This window comes from Rattus rattus, chromosome 14 (genome assembly GCF_011064425.1).
Source record: "Rattus rattus isolate New Zealand chromosome 14, Rrattus_CSIRO_v1, whole genome shotgun sequence".
Lineage (NCBI taxonomy): Eukaryota > Metazoa > Chordata > Mammalia > Rodentia > Muridae > Rattus > Rattus rattus.
Window position 1 is genome coordinate 31,279,157 of NC_046167.1, and position 15,762 is coordinate 31,294,918.

A 15,762-nucleotide genomic window follows, 5' to 3' on the forward strand; every position below is an offset into this window, starting at 1 on the left:
ACTCTTTTCCTCTTAGATTCTAACACTGGAGATGGCTGCTTCCTAAAGCAGGAGGAGAAACTCAGGGGCGCTGGATTTTCTTTGAGACTTAACTAATGGGTGGAAGGCGATGGCTGTCTCCCCAGTGTTCACCAGTGTGCTGTGTCACTACAACAAGTGGCAAAGAAGCAGACAACTGAGCGCTGGGGCTGAAAACTGAACTGTGCCGCTAACAGCACCATCATGATTCAGTTATATGAGGCAGGGGTTATTTGATTTTTCACAGCCTACATACTCTTCTCAAATATGCCTTTTCAGCTAAGTAGATGTACCTGGGGATTGAAGTACTGCCTGCCTTAGCATCTGTCTGTGTTTCTCTGTCTTCTCTCAGCCTCCTGGCCTGGGGGACTGAATCTAGGGAGCCGTCTGCCCATTGAGTTCCACCCCCAACCTCTGGTTCCTTATGCTCGTCCCTAGGCCTGCCCCTCCATGTCTGGTCTGTGTGTCATCCTCGCATTTAGAGAGCATGGGAAAATGTCTACATTGTAGCCTGGCAAAGCACAGGGGTTCATTGTAACCTCACAGAATTAATTTTTCCTTTTAGCGTTAAGGCTCAAACTCTGGATTCTGCATGTTGGGCAAGCCATCTACCCCCCACGCCCTTCATCTCATATACATTTCATAAAACTCAGTAATTACGCACCCTCCACCTCCTCCAGCCCTCATGCGAGTCCCTGGGCAGCTGATGACGTGAACACCACATGACTGATTGCTCCTGGCCGTCTTCCAGGTGCCACTCCCCCACTCCAGGCCATCTTCCCAGGAAGCTGGTAGTACCCCTCAGGCTGGAATTCCTTCCCTGAATTCATGTTTCCCGGAGCTTGCAACTAAAGCTCAAGTTTGCAATTAGATCTCTTATGTGCCCCCAAAAGATTGTCTTTCTAATATGTGCCAATATTTCATTATTTAGGACAGTCACAGTTCCTGTCCCACATTTCTGTATCAGTCTGTGCTCCACTTCTAATTGCTCTCTCCATGACTGCTATGTAGTTAGGGGAACTCATTTAAATTCATATTCATTTGACACATTGGTCTGGGAGTCAATGGATAGTGTGTAAACAAACAAGCAAACAAACGAATGAATGAATGAACAAAATGGAAGTGGAGAGAGGGTTCAGGGGTTAAGAGCATGTATTGCTCTTCGGGGGGCATGAGTTCAGTTCCCAGGACCCATGTTTGGTAGCTGGTCTGCCGGTAACCACAGCTTCAGACGACCTGAGATCTCTGGAGTCCATGGGCACCCACAATGGCTCGCACTCAAATGGACACATAGACACACATCACTGATCCTATCTTATTACATAAATAATAAAAACAGACTCGAATTTAGCCTAAGGAGATTCTTATTTTGTTTTTGAGATGCTATAGAGACCCAGCAGATCTCAAACTGACTGTGATCCTCCTGCCTCAGCCTCCTGAGTGTCAGGCAGTCTGCTGACAAGGCCGCTGGGCCTGATGGAGAAGTGCAGTGATGGAGATATCTGCGTGGCTCAGACAGGGACGCTGCACCAGGTAGACTGGTGAGCTGGGAGATAGTCAATCAAATGGTTCTAGTGTCCATTCCAGCCTGAAAGGAATTCTAATGTTCTTGGTTGGTGGCTAACGTTGGGGGCTTTTGCTTCCAGGCGTTTTCAAAATTAACCAAAATGCGGCTTGATATTGTGTTGTGATGTGCAGGGCCTGGGTGGCACTTTGAAATGACTCTCTCTAACCCTGCTGCTTGAGTGTCTTGTCCTTAGCTGCCAGGAAGGTGGAGGATGCCTTGTGTCCCTGCGGTCTGTCCCTGCGGCTGTTCAGAGCTCCTAGAGATAGATTCACTTCTGCTGTGTTCTCCTCAGGGAAGTAGGGCAGAGTGTGTGGGGAGCAGGAGCCTAGGCATGTTGTGCTGGTTCCCAAGGTCCAAGCAAGTTCAGGTAGGTGACCAGGAGAAGCTTCCCCAAAGGAGAAAGTGATGAGTGTCTCTGCAGAGGATGTGCTGGCTTGGGAGACCATTACTAGGAGTTAACTATAAGTGTGCCAGTGAACCTGCCAGCTCTGCCCCTGTGCACCCTGGGTCTTTGCTCCCTACCACCAAGATCCCCATTTCCTATTCTCTGGGAACAGAAGATTGGTCATTGAACATAAGTCTGTATTTCTCAGAAGTGTCCCCAGTTCTCTCTATTCAGTGCCCTGTGCTGACGTACCTTCTTCTGTCCCCAAGGCCAATCCTACAGGTAGTGCCCACATATTCTGGTTGCAGTCACTTCCCCTCCTGCCCCATTCTTGGCTACTCTAGACTCCTCCCTTCCTTACCCAGCGGTGCTTTCACAGTCTGAATCCTGTGTGCCTAGAATTTAAGTCCTGAACACCAGAAGCCTTTCTGATGCTGACATCAGGTGGAAGAGAAGCAGAATGGAGAGCCGGTCGGTGCCTGTGCGCCCACTAGATCCCTTAGAGAGGCCATGCTTGCCAGTTCCACCCAGGAAGTGTCTGATGGGCTGCAGATTGGGGCTGGGGAAAGCAGGAAGGGCGTGGGCAGGTTGTCACCACTGAGCTTTCCCCTGGGCTGGGTCTCATCTGATGCCTGCGGTGAGTCACAGGAAGGTGTAATGGAGGGCCGAGGTTCATCTTCCCTGTTTCTTCTCTGTGTCTCAGCGGCAGTACTTGGCTGCGTTCCAGGGAAGACACAGGTTCCTGGTGTCCAGTAGTTAGGAAGTGCAGCTGACAGAGGAGGCCAGAGGAAGCCTGGTGATCTAGTAGTGCCTGCTGGTTTTGCTTTCAGGCTTCCTTTGCCTTTGCAGGCGATTAGAGAGACGGGGAGGCAAGCTTCCCCACAGCTCCCATGCTCAAATCATCCACTAGGAAGGGGATTTCAGGAAAGAGGACTTTAAGACTGTTGCTTGCCTTCTTGTGGCTGATAAATAATGTTGAAACAGGCAGGAGGATGTTACTTTAGCAAAGCTGTGAAATTCCGTGTCTTTCCTGTGTCTGCTTCCTCTCCAACCTCCCCCCTTTTCCCCCACACCACTCCAGCTTTAGAAGTCCTCATGTTTGCTTTGAATCCTTCATCCGGCTTTCATTCCCGGGCTGCCCAGTGGCTGCCCACCTGTCTTCCCTCTCTCTTGCTTTGTTCAGTGTCCAGTTGTGGCCCCTTGCCCTCTTCTGATCAAATCCCAATATCGCTCTCCCATGGAAAGAATCTCCTTCCCAGTGGACCTGTGGGATGGTTCTGTAGCCTATTGTAGGGGGCCTATATCATTCTGTCCTACAATCAGTACCCTGTGCTGACGTACATTCTTCTGTCCCCAAGACTCACCCACATTTTCTGGTTACTGTCACCCCCAACTCCACCTCTTTTCTACCCACTCTGTGCTTTCACAGTGTACACCTTTGTGGTCTCAGAACTTAAGTTGAGAAGGAAGAGAACAAACATCCCAGCTAGAAGGGGTATGTGTGAAGCCATGTGAGACTGAGCCTAGTACTTGCAGAGCTGGGACCATACACATGCCCACAAATGAGATACCCGGACAAGGTTGGAGTCTAAAGGCCTGCACCAGAAAGACCTCTGATGCCACACTGAAGCCCTGTACTTCAGTCCTTCTCAACTTACTAAGTCCGGTGATCACTAAGGGTGCCATGCCTCCCTCTGTTGGAAAGGCAGCTGTGTCAGGTGTCCCCATGGCAGGGGTGTGGATAGTGGGTACAACGTAGGGTATGTCCCATGAAGAATGCTTTAGAGCAGTAGTTCAATCTTCCTAGTGCTGTGACCGCTTAGTATAGCTCCTCATGCTGTATCACCTCTTAACTGAAGATTTATTTTCGTTGCTAAGTAGTGATTGTAATGAATCCTAGTGTTATGAATCCTAATGTAAATATCTGATATGCAAGATATCTAATATTTGATTCCTGTGCAAAGGTTGTTCAACCACAGTGGGTCATGATCCACAGGTTGAGAACCACTGCCTTAGGCCCTCTTCCTCTCCCTCTCCCTCTCCCTCTCCCTCTCCCCCTCCCCCTCTCCCTCCAGCTAAGAGCTTCTGTAACAATGGGCCATCCTTCTCTCTCCAGCCTCCTTGTCAGTGTTTAGTAAGTGGCCGTCCTTCTCCCCTTTCATCTTTAGATCTTCAAATCCACACTCAATGCTTTTGGTTTTAGGCAACTGCTTGGCTAACAAAATACTTCTCAAAGAAGTACAAGATCTAGGAGATGCCTCAGTCAGGAAAGTACCTGCTGTTGTAAAATTATAATAAATAAAAAGCTGTCTTTTATCCCCCACTAGATCCGGAACCGCAGTGCCCCAAGATATCTGCTAGATATCGTACCAGAAGCACACATCCCACTCCATGTCTGCCCAGTGTCTTTGCCGCCACACTCTCCCAACTCAGTTCCCCACAAGAAAGAACACACAACCCAATAACCTTTGATCTAATCGATAAGATATAATTGCCCACCTAAACATACAAAGTCCTGTACACATCCATCCCTTAAGAACATTCATAACAACCTGTAAAGGTACAGAGTGGAATCCTAACGTCAGCCTCCATGTTCTCTCAGTGGCGGCCCTCTCCTCCTCCGTTCTCGTCTCCTCCTCTTCCTTCAAACTTTTCTCCCACCCATCCTTCCTTCTTGTCCAATGAGAAGCCTCATTCTATCTTGTACCTGCCTCACCTGTGACATCATCCCACATGTCACCCTTTTTGTCTAATTAAAAAAAAAGCTTTTCTCTCAAATATAAGCTGAGCACAACTATTATATTTTTGTAATTAAAAGCATAAAGTATATCTAATACCCAGTCCAACACTATATCAGTTAAACAGAACGTTTAGTTATCCATTCCAGATTAAGAAAGGCTAAAAAATCTATGTTATATCCTGGCTAGCTTGTATACTATCTGATAACTATCCAATAAAATATGTATTTTCAGAGTTAAACAGCATGATAGGCTATGAGACTATGATCAGTCTTCAACCCCATCAGAAATCTGAGAATGACCGAATATCTATACACACAGGAAGCCTAACATGGCTTCCAGAACTGAGAGGTTGTAGATTCAAATCTCTACTAGCACAGCCCTCTGTTAGTAACATGTGAGCGCAAGTCTTTGGCCTTCTGGCCCCAAATCAACTGACAGACTTTTGAAATGCAGATTTTTGAAGGGCTGATCAGTCAACTATTCTGCACAATTTGTCCTTATCTGGATAGTATTAGTCTGAAGATGAAACAGGCAGTTTTGTCTAGTGGCTGCCTAGCCACAAACTATTGCCTGGCCTGCAGATAGAAATGTTCAACTTCTTCATTAAATCCACCAAAGGGGAACTGTCAGGAGCAGATATGTCTCAACAAAAGATAAATAACTTTAAATCTCAAATTTTGTGGATTTCTGACGTCTTTGAAAAACATCTATCTATATAAGGCAAACTGGACTGTTGTCTTTATATCTTAAATATTATCTTGAAAGTATTCCCACAAACTCAGAGCCATGAATTTGCTATTTGGCCTTTAATTCATATGTGTAATCAACTCAGAAGTTTGTAATGACATCAATAGAAGGACTGGCTCTAAACCTTGTACTTTTAAACTTTTGTAGCAAATAAATTCTATACCAAAGCAAAGACATGATCCCAGCCTAGCTATCAAATGGGATTATGACTATATAACTCAATCTAGCTAATTCCTCCTTGTTAAATCACAACCATTTCTAAATTCCTCATAAAAACAACTTTAGAATAACCACTTTCAGCCCCCCAAAGTCCAGGGAATTGGGGCAACGACTCCTCAATAACTTCTTCAAGCAGTACATAAGCGTTGAGATATCCTTGGGGGTAGGGGGTAGGAAGAATGAAGCAAATGCTGTAGCAGGATGTGTCCTGACTGGACCCAGCTGAAAGTTCTTGAGACCAGGAATCCAAGTAGGCACACTCTGTAAAATACAACTCTCAAGACAAAAGTTTAGAATCGAGGTACCTTTTTGTTTGATTCTCCTGAATCTAGTTTTTCAGGTGGTCTACCTCTCTAAAATCTGATCTGTATGACTCTGTGAGGTTTCCAGAGCCTAATCACACTTTTTAAAAACACAAAGACAATTTCTTCCTAAATACTGCGTTCCTTAGTCTGTAACCAGAAAAGCTTGTATCTTACACTCTCTCCCAAAGTAATAATATAACCATAAAACTCAAAGTCACACCCATCATGAAGATTAAACAATTAAAAAAAGGAAGTAAGCTAAACAATAGTGTTAAACAATGAGCCCGATAGGGTTTTGTACTCTATGATATCAGGAAATAAACCCAAAATTCCCGTGGAGTCCACGTTAAGAGAATCTGAGCTTCCTGTTGTGGTAAATATCAAAAGTAACCACAAACCCTCGCTAGCTGGCATCAACAAGCCATTATGGCCTTTAGTAGGGTAATTCATAAAACAAACTAAACACCTTCTATCAAATCTAATACCAATAAGCAACTTAATTAAACCAGGACTTAGCCCAAAATATATCAATCTGTCAAGCTCTCTACCCAGAACCACAGATTTTTATTTAACCTTAATAACTTGTAAATACCTTCTATCAATTTCAATATCAATAAGCAACATATCAAACCAGGACTTTAGCCTAAAATATATCCATCTGTTAAGCTCTCTACCCGGAGCCACAGATTTTTATTTAACATTAATAACTTGTAAATATCACAATAGTCTACTTGAAGTCAGTGACTAATTTTTCCCTAAGTCCCGAACCATGGATGAAAATCCCCATGTGATTCGGGTAATCTCTGTACTCTCTTCTTTTTAAAAACAAACGTAACCACTTTTTAATAATACCTATCATTAAGAAGTAGCTTGTCTAACTAGGATTTCAACCCAAAGTTCCTGTGGAGCCCGCATTAGAAGGAATATGACTATCCTGAAAGATTTTCTTTAAAAAGCAGTTTTATCTCTAACTCTCTGAGCTGTAACTACTTATACACAGCAGGGATACTTATCAGTTTCTTTAAGTTTCCCTGGGCTTGAGACATCACATGATTCAACATGGCGCTGGCTTCCACTTACTTAGAAAATAAAACTTTCTCTCAACTCTTAGGATTACTAGTGGATTCTTGCCCATCACACTGCCTCGCCATCTGTTGTTGTAAAATTATAATAAATAAAAAGCTGTCTAATGACAGACCTTCTTCTATCTTGAACCTGCCTCGCCTGTGACATCATCCCACAAGTATCTACTACACAAGCATGAGGAGCTATGTTCATATTGACAACACTCACATAAAAGAAATCTAAGCATTGTGGCATGCATCTGTAACACCACCCCGGGGGCGGGGCAGGGTGGGGCAGGGGCGGGGCAGACAGATCCCCGGAGCCCTTTGCTAGGCGCCCTACCTGACTGGATGATTTCTGAGTTCATCGAGAGAAACTGTTTTGAAAACTAAGGTACAGAACTATTGAGAAGATTCCTGACAGTTTCTAGTCTTCACATGCAGAGGCACTCGTGTGCCTATATACCACGTGCACACATGCAGACATATACACACGCACAGGAATGTGGACACATGTCCCTCACAGACACACAAAATCTTTTCTGTTGCAGAAGGGAATGGAGCCTGCAGACCAGGGATCTTATGGGCTCTGAGCTTGTGGCTTCAGTGGCTTCGGTGGCTTCGGTGGCTTCGGTGGCTTCGGTGGCTTTGGTGGCTTCAGTGACTAACTGCTGCTTCTAGTCCCCAGGGGCACTGCAGGTGTATTTCCTATCTCATCTGGGAACTTTTGACGTTACTGGAGGAACTTATTCCTCTAGTTCATATACAGAACCTCAGGTGTTTATACACGTGATCTGCCCTAAGAAAGCCAGCGACAGAAGATGGCCAGGCATGTAGCCAGCATCGTGCTCCTGAGTATGAGGGGCTATGGAAGGAGACCGTCAGGAAACCTTGAGCCTCCAGCACAGCCTGACCTCTGCTGTGTCTTCTGCGTACTCATGATTCATTCCTGACTGGGATGACTTTAACTCCTCCAGGTGATGATCTATGGAGGCCTTACGGAGCCTTTCTTCACAAATGCAGAATTGCTGGCATGAAGCACCATAACTGAAGTTTGGAGGAAAGGGTTTATTGGGCTAACACTTCCACACTATAGTTCATCACTGAAGGAAGCCAGGACAGGAATTCAAACAGGACAGGAACTTGGAGACAGGTTCTGATGCAGAACTCATGGAGGAACACTGCTTAGTGGCTTGCTCGGCCTGCTTTCTTACAGAGCCTAGGACCACCAGCCCAGGGCTAGCACCACCCACAATGGGCGGGTCCCTCCCCATCCATCACTAACTAAGAAAATGCCCTCCAGCTGGATCTTATGGAGGGAGGCTTTTTCTATTAAGGTTCCCTGGTTTCACATGTCTCTAGCTTGTGTCAAGTTGACATAAAAGTAGCAGGGACAATGTCTATGTTAAGAAGAAAGTAAGTACTCATTTTCACAGTATCTTCACCCCAGGTGAGGGAACCTAGGCATCAGGGTCTACCGCAGGCTTCTGGACTTTCTGAGCTCTGGGCTCAAAGTGGAGCATTAGCTATGGTGACTGATGAGAGACACTATCTAACACGAAGCTGTTGATAGTTTGCCTGATTGGATGAATGGCAAACAGTATTCCAGGGAAAGAGCTGTCCTGCCCCTTCCCTGCAGGACTGGGAGGCTGGAGGAGCAGCTGACCTGACGCTAGAGCTGGCAAGCACTGAGGGCTTCGTAAGACCTGATGCTCCCCATGACATTTCCTTTAGCTGGGGGATCTTACCAAAGCCCAACTAGATGAAAGACCGGGATGCGCGGAAAGCTTCCCAAGTGCTTGCCTACAGCCATTGCCTGGGGTGGAGAGTAAATTTGAGTGTCACAAATTTAGGGTGGAGGCCAAGCTGGGGACCCATGTATAGGAGAATGTATAAAAAAGGCATTAGGCATCTGGGATGAGATGAGAGATTTATGTCTGTAGTTTCTCTACTGAAATTAACATCTTTTTAATTCTCTCTCTCTCTCTCTCTCTCTCTCTCTTTCTCTCCTCCCCCCCCGTGAGTCTGTGTGTGCAATATGTGCATGTGTGTATGCATGTGTGTGTGTGCGTACATGTGCATATGTGCAATATGTGTGTATGTGTGTGCATATGTGCTTGTGTATGTGTGTATGAGTGTGCACAAGTGTGGCGTATTTTCACAAGAGTGTGGGTGCATGGGTGTGTACATGTGTGTGGTGTATGTTTACATATGTGTGCAAGCCTGTGTAAGGTTTATACAGAGGGGCAGTCGGGTGTCCTACTCCATCACTCCCTCCACACAGAGTCTCTTTCTGGACCTGGACCAGGATGCCAGGCAATAAGCCCAGCAAGTCCCCTGTCTCCAGCCCTCATAGCACCATAGTACTAGGGTTACAGCGTGTACATGACCACACCAGCTGTATATGTGGGTGCTGGGATTCAAACTGGGGTCCTCATGCTTGCAGGAGGTGCTCTTCCTCACTGAGCTGTCTTCAAGTCATAAACAGTTGAGCACAGTGTGTCATTCACATTAATCTTGAGGTGTCTCAAAGGTGAAGATGGTCGTATGGTCAGATGGCTTCTGGTGTCCTGAGAGGAACTCTTGTTGCCGGGGCTAGCAGTCAGTAGATGCTTCCAAGCCCAAGGGTCATGAAAACATTCTAGCAGGAACGGAGCGCTGGAAAATCCTTTCCATATGGCCAAATGGGAGGGAGTTGCATCCCAGGCCAGTGCCAGCTGAAATGCTGCCCTAGTGGCCACAGACTGTTGTCAAAAACAGAAGACCTGGCTCTGATTTCCCCAGAACCAAATCAAGCCCAGTGCTCTAAGAGCCAGCTGTTTGGGGCCCCTTGAGGTAATACCTCAGGGCCAGAATGACCTCCACTGGCCTGCCTGCTGGGCCCGCCAGAGCCTAACAGGTCTCTCACCATTTACCTTTGACCAGAGGAAATCGCTGCGAAGTCCTGTACGTAGTTCCAGAGCGTGCCTTGCTGTGTCTTCCTGGTCAAAGGTCACCTGTGTTCTCGGCATTGCAGTTACCAAGTGTTTGTGTGGAGCAAGTTACACAGACTTTTCTCTTGGTAGTGGTGGCGTCCCTTAGTGCAACAGCACGTACTTAGCACGAATCAATCTCTGGCTTGACTCTTCAACACTAGAAGATCAAACCAAACTAATGCGCGCGCGCACACACACACACACACACACACACACACACACACACACACACACACACACACAAAGCCAGTGTTTACTCTCAAGGAATCTGTCAGGAAATTGAATGATCACATGGACTCTTTGGTAGCACAGACATAGAAACAGGCCACAAACCAAGACATCTTCACTACCACTTAAAACAACTTTTGCGTAACCTTTGAGTGAAGCACATGGCTATTACTGGATTGCACGGAGTCTTCATTCCTTGCGTTTTCATTTGGAGATGAGAGTCTCAGTTAGAACTCGGGTTAAATTGAAATAAAAGTCATGGTTGAAACGGAGTCACCCTAATCTGAAAACTAAGAACCCAGGTTCACCAAAGTCTGACACCTTTGAAGTGCCACCGATCCGTGCCACAGGTCAGACATCTGTCCTCGTATGATGGTCAGAACGTAGGCGGCAGCTGCGATGAGGCAGTTTCTTTCAGATGTAGACGGGCTTGGGGTTGTGCTTGGAGGTGGGTCCCGACCCCAAGGTACCTCTACGTGTGCATACAGAGTCTCGGAAGCGGAAGCATAGGACATGTGGAATCATCCCCAGCACTTTGGGTGAGAGGCCATTTTTCCTGTACTTCCTGCCACTGGAATGTCTCAGGAGCTGCTTGGAGTTGACATTTTAACCTGCCCTTGCCTGCCTGCTAACACTCATTTCTAAGCCAATCTACCTAACTTTGTTGTACGTTTTCTCTTCCTTCTTCCTCTTCCTTTTTCATTTCTTCTTCCTCCTCCTTCCCTTCCTCCTCTTCCTCTTCCAGACAGGCTTTCACTCTGTAGCCCTCACTGACCGGAAACTCCCTGCGTAGACCAGCCAGCCCTTGAACTCACAGAGATCTGCCTGCCTCTCCCTCCCATACTGGCATTAACAGTGTGAACCACTTACTCCTGCCTCATTAAAACTTCTTCATATCCAAGATACAAAAAAAGTATTTTTTTAAAAGTGAAACTTGTGTCGGGAAATTCTGTTGTTATTTACTAATATATGCTTGAACTGGTCAGCATAGCATCTTCTAGAAATGAGGCTATTTCTAGTGTTGGTCTATTCCTCCACTTGTCCTCTGACTCCAGCTTTGCTAAGATGATCTTCCCCAGAGGAGCCCACAGCCTAGGTGGGGAGGCAGACTAGAGCAGGTGAGAGCTGGTGTTGGATGATCTTGGTTCTGAGCAGAGCCACTCTCAGCTTCCCCGGGAGCATGGTGCACAGGAAAGAGCTGGTAAATAGAAAAGAGGACAGTTTTCATCATCTGTCAGGTATCAAGGACTTGATTGGGATCCTGTTTCTGTGGCCAGTTCTTGGTCATTTTTCTAACATTAATTTTTCCCCTATGGAAACCGATATTATAGTTTATGAACTTGTACATGCAATGACTTAGACATCACTGGTTTTAAAGCTCAAGGACATACTTTTTCCACAAAGAACCAGAGTGAATGTTTCATGTTTCAAAGACCCTGTCATTCATATCCACCTCCAGCCACCATTGTAGCAAGGAGAAAAAGAAAACAGGTAATATGAAAATAAATAAACATGGTTGTGTTTCAATAAAACTTTATTGACAAAAGAGAGCAGTCAGCTGGGTCTGGCCCTGGCAGCTACAGTTTGCTGAATTCTCTTCTATAACAGCTAGTGTTAGGTATCATTGTTTGGACTTTTCCCCAGAGTGAGGATGTAGGTTTCAGTAGCTTCTCCTGTGATACCTGGGAGTGGTGTGAGTTTCTGAGAGTCTTCTAGAACCACACACACACACACACACACACACACACACACACACACACACACACACACACACACACACACAAAATGATAGCAGTCTGGATTCATAGCAGAGACTCAGATTGACTCAGTTTTCCAGCATTTCACATCACAGTTAATATCTAACAGACCTCTGAGGTTCCAGATCTAACCCATCTTAGGTCATTACAGCACAGGGACGCAACGAGAAAACCATTCCCAGCAGAGGGCTTGACACTGACTGTGTGTGTTTTAGCTCTCTGGGGAGGAAGTGTGGTGGTCATCTGAGCAGGTGACCTGAGGGAAACCTAGAGCAGAGGAAGGCAGGAGCAGCTGGTCAGTGTAGAAGCAAGGCTGTGTGAACAGAGGCTTCCAGTGCAGATTCAGGAGAAGAGTGGATCTGAGTGGATCTGGACATCTTAAATCAGTAAGCCAGGAAAATCCGTCTTTAGTAGCAGAATCTGTAGGAAGAAATCCAAAGTTTTGAGTGAGTAATCGTTCAGAGCAAAACAGTACAGTGTTCAAGGCAGGGCACATTCTAAAATGTATGGTGTGTGGCAGGACATTAAAGAACTTCAAAAATGTCACCACAGGGAAACATCCGGGAAGCTGAGTTGCCCCTGCTGGCCTTATGTGCCCGCAAGCTGTCTCTTTCTTGACTGATAATGGAGAAGTGAATGACTTGGGAAACTTTTTGTGTTTTTTCAGTAAGACTTAAAAAATGAGAAGCAGATGAAGCGTCAGATGGTTCGGAGTGGCTTGAACCATTTTCTCTGGGTCAGATGAAAAGTGAAGCCCGTGCTCTCTGGGGAGCCTGGGGCTGGCCCTGTGTGGGTTATTTGATCTGGCTTCCCATCAGGTTCTGAGCTGTTGCTCTCAGGGGCGAAACGGAGGAGGAGACAGAAGGTGGCAGTTGATAGCTTCCTGGAAGAAGCCTTAGTAGGAGACCACAGTTGTTTTAAGCAAGAGTCACTTAAACGTTGCCTTGGTTTCTGAATCCTGGATGAAAACTTTGTCTTAGCTGTAGCGTGTGATTTGGGGACATGTACCACATGCTGTCATGTGGAGCCTGGGGCTCGCTGGCCCTCTAGTCATGGCATCTCAGTCTCGAAGGGATCACACTGCCCAGCACATCTGTCTTTACACATCCATGACGGGTATCTGCGCTCAGTGGTTTCCAGCCTCCCTGGCCTACAGGCTGTGTCTTCTTCCTTTCCCATTCTCTCTTCCAGCCAGACTGACCACGCCATGTTTCTCTTGAACACCCATCTCCAGCTCCTATCTCAAGAGCTGGGACTTGGGCCTTGTTCCTCCATCACCGGAACGTGCTCATTATTGATTGTGCAGGGCTCTCCGTGACCTCCCCCACGCTTCCACTCCAGCATCACCTTCTCGGAGACGCCTGGGCGTGATGAAATCTACAATAGAAGCCCTCACACCTACTGTGATTTTTTTTCCTTGTGCTTTTCTCGGTGCGTGTGGACCATTCAGGTCATTTTCTTACACACTCAGTGTCTGTGTGTCTATCAGTCATTTGTCTATTCGAATCTTTCCCACTTAGTTCCCATTACTCTCAGAATATGTATCCTTGGTGACAAAGGCTTTGGTGGATCACTGGATCTGTGATACTTTGTACACAGTGACCACCAGGACTGTTGAGTGTTGAGTCAAGGAGAAAGCCAGATTTCTAACATTGTTTGGAGCCCGAGTCTACAAACTAAACCATATTGCAGTTAAGTTTTCAACAGTGCTGTGAGTTTTCTTTACAAAGCTCTTTTCTATATCACTCAAGGCTTGCCATTTCACAGCCAAGAGTTCGCTTGTTTTACTTCTTGGTAAAGACTTCAGCAGTTAGTTTTCATTGATTTGCAGCATAACCCAACATTTACTCGACACCATCGGAAGATTGCAGTGCATCAGAAAGTCTGTAGTGATGGCCTGTGCTGAAGCCAGCGCTGCTGTGAGCACACTCCCCTTCCTCCCCCAGCGATCGCCTGGCACCTATTTAGCATAAAGAGAAAGACTCATACTTACCCATTTGTAATCCAGTGGTTCCCGCTTAGTTGTGGGTGTAGCTTCCAAGATGCCCTGCAGGGTGTCCGATATCATGGCTGTTATCAAACCATGGTTTGATAACATGACAAACCATATACAGTTTTTTTTCCCCGTGCTTATGATACATTTTGTGTATAAATCTGCACAGTAAGTAACAACTAATAAAATAGGCCAGTTATAACAAAATTCTGTAACTTGTTTGACTATTGTTTTCTCTCTCACATTGCCGTGGACTTTTGTATGCTCACTTAATGGAAGCGTTCTGTAACTTCTTACTTCACTTCTTACCAAGTTAGCAGCGTCTGTACTACTGTGGTTGAGACCACATTTTAAGTCGAGTAAGGGTTACTTGAACACAAGCACTGGGGATACCTTGACATTTTAACTGTGGAGGTGGCTACCAGGTAACCAGTGTGTGGCTGCTCTACAGAATGCAGACCTCTGGGCAAGGGCCTGCAATGGATTGGGTGAGATTTCTCCACACTGCTAAGGATGGTGTATAACCCCAGACTTTATAACCGAAGAAATTGTTCCTAAAATTATTCAAATAGCATTTGTAAAAGGCGTAACTGAGAATAAGAGGGACTGGTATAGAAGAGCCCCGAGACTGTCTACAATCCAGGGTACAGCCCACAAACTGTCCACACTCCAGGGTACAGCCCCCAGACTGTCTACACTCCAGAGTACAGCCCCCAGACTGTCCACACTCCAGAGTACAGCCCCCAGACTGTCTACACTTCAGAGTACAGTCTCCAGGCTGTCTACACTCCAGGGTACAGCCCCCAGACTGTCTACACTCCAGAGTACAGCCCCCAGACTGTCCACACTCCAGGGTACAGCCCCCAGACTGTCCACACTCCAGGGTCCCGCCCCCACTGTCCACACTCCAGGGTACAGCCCCCAGACTGTCCAACTTCAGGACTGTCTACATTCCAGCATACAGCCCCAGACTGTCCACACTTCAGGGTACAGCCCCTAGGCTGTCTACACTCCAGGGTACAGCCCCCAGACTGTCTACACTCCAGAGTATAGCCCCCAGACTGTCTACACTCCAGGGTACAGCCCCCAGACTGTCCACACTCCAGGGTACAGCCCCCAGACTGTCTACACTCCAGGGTACAGCCCCCAGACTGTCCACACTCCAGCGTACAGCCCCCAGACTGTCTACACTCCAGGGTACAGCCCACAGACTGTCCACACTCCAGCGTACAGCCCACAGACTATCCACACTCCAGGGTACAACCCCAAGGCTGTCTATACTCCAGGGTACAGCCCCAATGCTGTCTACACTCCAGGGTACAGCCCCAAGGCTGTCTACACTCCAGGGTACAGCCCACAGACTATCTACACTTCAGGGTACAGCCCTGAGACTGTCTACACTCCAGGGCACTTTAGGATACGATAAAAAGAGCTATCATTCCTTACACTTGTAATCATCATCCCAGCCAGCAATCTTTCTGTAAATAAGCAGGAAGAAAATAGTAGCATGATTCTGCAGAACAGACGAGCTTCATGGTGTATAGGACCTTGTAGCCAATAGTGTTATTGATATGACTGCTGAGTTGCTTTTAAACGTCAGATTCATTGCTACATAATTGAGATAGAGTGTCATTCTTCCCATTTTAGTGCTCCACTTTTTGTAAGTGTATATAGTTGTAGGCCTACCTCATAATCCACACATGAGTTCCTCATCCTCTTTGCTGTTAAACCCATGCCTCTGCTTCCTGAGCTATAGAAAGAGA

At 46.4% G+C, this 15,762-nt stretch overlaps 1 long non-coding RNA gene across 1 annotated transcript in view; it reads left to right on the top strand.

Annotated features, from left to right (window-relative positions):
• The window catches only part of LOC116883544, a 55,747-nt gene that overhangs the window by 33,089 nt on the left and 6,896 nt on the right, over positions 1–15,762 (top strand). The gene's annotated exons all lie outside the window — the stretch shown is intronic.